We start from the raw sequence: 5,637 nt of genomic DNA, 5'->3' as shown, positions 1-5,637 counted from the left end.
TCTTTGGGTATGTTTTGATATTATTCATACCTGTATCCCAACTCCAGTAAGCTGTGTCACTGACTTGGCTTATACTAAATGGCAGCGTTGTCAAGATCATCTAATCTCTTCTCTACATTAATCCGTGTTTTATTAGATGTTGCAGATGACTGGATGTGGACAGTGATGGACAGAGGAGGCAGCTCTCGCACCCTTGCTGTGCTCAGGTACTTGGTTGCACAAGAGAACAGAGAATGGCTGCTGATCTGATCATGGGCAGTTTATGAAATCGTAACAGAACCTAAGATGTGGCTGTCTTTAAAGTCAAAGAGAAACACTCAGTCTTGTGAGTCAAACCTGATTTGTTTCTCTGGTGCATTAGGCACTGATCTCACAGGACCAGACTTATTTTCCAGAAGAAAGCAGCATTGTCTTAATTTCATTGCCAGAATCTCAATCCAGGTTTTAATGGTCAAGAGTCTGCTTTGTTTAGATGAACTGTACCTAGCTGCAAGATCAAATTTAGGACAGACAGTAGAAAAAAAGGATAAAACGATGGCTTGATTTAGGACAGCCAGGAGAAAAAAAAAAAAAAAAAAAAAAAAAGGGCTAAAAAATTTCTGCTAAATATCATTTTGCAACATTGCCTTGATCATTTTTTTCTTGTAATTGGGAGAAAAAGAAAAAGATTGAACTTAGTTTTCCAGAGCTAAATCGTGATTATAAGCATGGGTGTGGGCTGTTTAGCTCTGGGCTGACCAAGAACGAAGTGACTTGGTGCAGCAGCAAGTGCAGGCTCATGGACCTGCCGAGTGCTTTGTTGGCTGCGCTGGCGTGGTGCTCATGCCGACAGCGGCCTGCGGTAGCCACAAGTTCACGTCTGTCCACAAGGCCCCGTGAGCCACAGGAGCAGCACAGATGCAAKGTCAGGGCTGCCACGATTGCCGGTGAACAGTTACTTAATTCACCTCAGCTGTACTTGGGAATACAACGTAATGAACTGCCACCGCTTGACAAAGAGCATTATTCTGCACAGGTTTCTGTATCACTCATCACCAGCCTAGCTGGGCGCTTTCCAGCAGTGCATGGAGCAATGTGACTCCCATGTGTTCCATGTGATCTGGCTTCCCTGTTCCTTGGTAGCTTGCTGTACGTATGGTCCCTTGTTGCGAAAAAGTGTGTTTTTCAAAAATACGCATGTGTTATGTCTGTTTGACTGCAGGAAGGTTGGAAGTGAAGCCTGCCCTGCTTGGTCATGATGGCTCTTACAGCCCTTGGAGTTTGCTGCGCAGTGAAGTCATAGAATYACAGAACCCTTAAGCTTGGAAGGGACCTCTAGAGATGATCAAATCTAACCTCCTGCACACACTAGAGCACGGGGCACAGGGTGGCATCCGAGCRGGTCTTGAAGATCTCCAGAAAAAGAGGCTCCGCAACCTCCCTGGGCAGCCTGTTCCAGGGCTCTGTCACCCTCACAGGAAAGAAATTTTTCCTTAAGTCCCTGTGGAACTTTAGGTGCTTAAGTTTGTGGCCGTTTCCTCTATTTCTGTCACTGGCCACCACTGAAAGGAGGCTGGTCCCATCCTCTTCCTTTGAGGTATTTATACACACTGATCAGGTYYCCCCTCAGCCTCCTCTTCTCCAGGCTGAACAGGCCCAGCTCCTTCAGCCTTTGCTCACAGGGCAGATGTTCCAGGCCCCAATCATCCTTGAAGCCCTGCGCTATGAAGTGACGGCGCCCCACGCAGAGCTCRAGCGCTGCCTTGCCCCTCTGTTTGTGTTTTTCCAGCTAGCTGAGCGAGTCAAAGCTAATCACAGATCCATATATTAAMCTCCCTGTAATGTCAACGGCAGATTCAGCTGTTTTCTAGGACAGTGTTTTCCTTTTTCATCAGAAGGTGGGATGGCAGTAAGTGGTTAGGGATGCACGTAGTGCTCTAACTAATCGGGGACCTGACGGGAAGCTCTTGTCGTCTCCTGTCTCCCTGGCCCCTTTCACACAGGCTCTTTTGGTGGAACACCAAGGGCTCTGCTCCTGCTGGTGGGGGGAAGCTGCTGGTGCTGCAGGAAGCTACCTGATGTCTGAACATGCTCACATGTCCCCTTATTTTGTGTGTTTTACAAAATTCCCCATACTAGGGCCTTAGCACTCAACAGATTTTACAAATACAGTTGAAGGACTAACTTCAGGGGAACCTTTCCCAGGGAGAGGAGGTTGCATGGTGGTGGTGTGCACTGCCAGTGGAGACGATCCTTTAATTCAAATGGTCGTGACCTGGATATCAAGGAAGGAAAATCAGAGGTCTGCTGCCAAGAAACTGAGTGTCCTTGGCATGTAGCAGAGCAGCAACAGTTTTAATTATCTAATTAAAATGTGGCATCCCRTTATTTTACATTGTTTATAATACTAGTTGTGTATGTGTGTGGTGGTTTTGTTTTTACTTTTTCTAACTGCAAAGTAAAAAAGATTCCTGGCCTGAGATGGCAGCAGCAAATGGAGGGTGTACCATAAAAATGAAGTTGCAGCAAAGCAGCAAGGCGCTGACTGTTGATGGTAGTCACAAACTGTTAGCTCCATGTATGTTTTCCTTGTTAATCTTTGCAAGTTACAAGTAAGTGAAAAATCCTCTGTGAGAGATGTAGGACATTTCTGTTTGGAAACTTGTTTTTATTTTTTCTTAGTTTTCAACTTTGTCCTACATTTTTAGCTCTGTGTCTCTGGGGTGGTTTTCGCTGACTTTGAAATCTGTCTTGGCAGAGTTGAATGGCCCTCACTGTTCTGCTCGTTTCTTTTCGAGAACGCCTTGCCTTTGATTCGCCCCGATAAACATTTGCCGGGGGACAGATCTCAGTCTTGATTGCGTCAGTACAAATTMCAAGCAGAGTCACCGAGGTGCCCGACTCCGCTCAGTTAGGTGGGCCCGCGCGTGGGCCTGCGCGTCGCCACTCGGTGTCCCCGTGGCCTCGCAGCCTCCCCGCTGAGGAGAGCGCAGGGCGGCAGGGCGGCTCTGGGCCGCAGCCTCACCCCGAGCCGTGCCCAGGAGGAGACGATGCCAGGACAACGGCTGTATCCATTCACTGGGGAATGAACAGGTGCCGGGTGATTCACACCGTGTAACGTGGCGTGGGCTTCTTGCCAATGAAGAAAGACCCGTTGGTTTAGACGCGTAAACAGGAGCGAGGGGAATCTTAGTCTCTACTCGCAGCTTGTGCTGCGACACAGCAGCCTTCACTAACTGAGCCCTGCTAGGCCTGGCCACGTGTGCCTTAACTCCAGTTATTTTTAACATCCTCGCCCTTTGGCCTTTGAGGTTCTGCCTGGTTGGAGAGGTTCTAGTTTTCTTGCAATTCCAAGTCCCTTTCTGCCGAGAATATGGTTTGGTCTCGGTGTGTGTAGTAGCCTCAAGCCCTGCCCTCCTGGCCCTCCTCMTACCTCCTTTGACTAAGGAAGGCAAACACAAGCCTAGCTGTGCTAGCCTAACTCCTGTGAGTTCGAGTGACAGCAAAACAGATGTGCGCAGCAGTTCTGGTTTAGCACTGGCTTTAGCTCTTAGAAACTCTCATGTGGCTGCTGCTGGTAGCTTCAAGAACAGATGAAATAAACTTTCTGTCCTGAGCTGCAAAAAGTGCACCCTTCCGGAGCGCTCGTGCCCTCTGTCCTTGGCACTGATTCCTCTCCTGTAAGAGAGGTACCGGCATATTCGGTATTTGTGTCTTCTCTGTATGAGATAAGCTRTCTTTAAAAAGGAAAAGAGTCATCATGACTTTATGAAGGAGACTTTACCTAGCTATCATTTTACCTACAGAGAGGCCTTTGGGAAATAACGGGGCTCAGCTAGACCCCTGCAAGGGGGACGTTCAGAAATGACTCTGGGCAAAATGAGCAGAACCTGGCACTCGGTCAAGGAYTTGGAGCCAGAGGGAATCTCAGTCATTATCTGTGCTTACTTCCTAAATAAACAGGCCATAATCCTTATCTCRACTATTTCTGCATTATGCTGATATTTTCAGTTGAAATACGGTCTGCTTGTACCACTGCCTGAAAAAAAAAAAGAGGACAGGACACTCATTAAGAGAAAGCATGTGAATTATGTTTAAAATAATTTTGTTTTCAAATATTTGAGGAAAAAAATGACATTTTATGTGGTAGATAGTAGTTCTAAGTGTTCTCGCTTTTTCAAAGTCTTTTGTGCTGCCATCAGGAATCCCTAGGAATCCCTGCAGGACGAGTGCAAGTTTGTTAGAAATAGAGCTGGTATTTCAGATCCATCAAGGCAAGGCAAATGTTTTCCTGGAGACAAACTTGAACAAGTCTTGCCTGTAACAGCCGCATTTGTGTAACAACTCACATCTTCAGAGAAGCTACGGAAGCTGGGAACTGATCTGCTCAGCTTCTCAGTGGAGAACAAAGTTTATTCTATTTGAGCAATCTCATTCTGGTGTACATACAGGGAGATTAAACTACTGCATTGGAACTGCAGAATGTAGCTGARGCAGAGTCGGGATTAAAATATTGATTTCTGACCTCCATAGTGCCAGGCTCAGTTCACTACATTATGTTGTTTTCACGAATAACATTTAGAGAAATAGATCTTGACATATCAGAAATGTGGTAGACTCTCAGTAAATTGAGCAGGGCTTTAGCTGTTCMATTTATGTGATTTGTGTGTGCCTTATGCTTGGTCTTAGGAATCTCAGTAACTGCTGTATATTTACAGCGAAACTCACTTACAGCCTGAAGCATACTAGAAATTTTTTCCCTGAAGCAGAAATAAAAGAGGTATTTATGGTAAGTTCTTGTTGTCACATTGAGATTTGCAAATACGTTCCTTCAAAGGAACATTCTTGTTCCACAAATTTGAACTTTAGCCTCAAAGTTCAAATACAAGTGCTTTTAATGAAGTCACCAGATGTCACGTTTGGATACTCAGTTTGATATCTGAGTGCCTAAACAGAGGCARGCGTGCACTTGAAAACTGAAATGAATTCTACAAAGAAAATAAAATAATTCAGATATGCTTGCATTTGAATGTTCATGTCCCAGTATCTAAAATGCTGCAAGGACACTGCCGTTGCTACAACCGCATAAATTTCAGAAATACCTGAGCATGGTTAGATGTAGCCCAGAACTGTTTTTTTTTTTTTCCTGTATTTCTGAACCCCAGGTATGTCATTTGCAGCTGACAAGCCAGCCCTGCTTGCGTTTATGGAGCACACTTGCAGCACACTTGGAGCACACTTGGAGCACACTGCCTGGAGCACAGGCAGTCCTACAAAAATGGTACTGTTTTTTGAGCCACATCAGGCGCTCCAGCAGCCTTCTCCACCCTTCTTTGTTAGCTGATGCAGGAGCACCATGTCATTTGTCAGGCAGCCAAAACTGGAGACATGCTGAATATGTGAATACCAAGGAAGTGGTTTCCTTAGCAATAACAGGCATGTGAAAGTCAAAACTTCCTCTCCTCCTCATGTGACCTTTTCCAAAGCAATTCACATAGGAGACAATAGCAGTGAATTCCAAGCAGCCACAAGGCTCTTGCATTGCCAAGCAGGGATTTGCTGAGTGGCCAAGTGCTCTTGCCTTTTTATTAAGGTAAAATTACTTTGCCTTTAGGTGGCTTCCATTAGGGATTGTGTGTGTGTGTGCACTGTAGTTTT

The sequence above is a fragment of the Nothoprocta perdicaria genome, unplaced genomic scaffold (assembly GCF_003342845.1).
Source record: "Nothoprocta perdicaria isolate Ctin4 unplaced genomic scaffold, notPer1 scaffold_74, whole genome shotgun sequence".
NCBI lineage: Eukaryota > Metazoa > Chordata > Aves > Tinamiformes > Tinamidae > Nothoprocta > Nothoprocta perdicaria.
The sequence above is the reverse complement of the archived record's forward strand: the minus strand, read 5'-3'. Positions refer to the sequence as shown.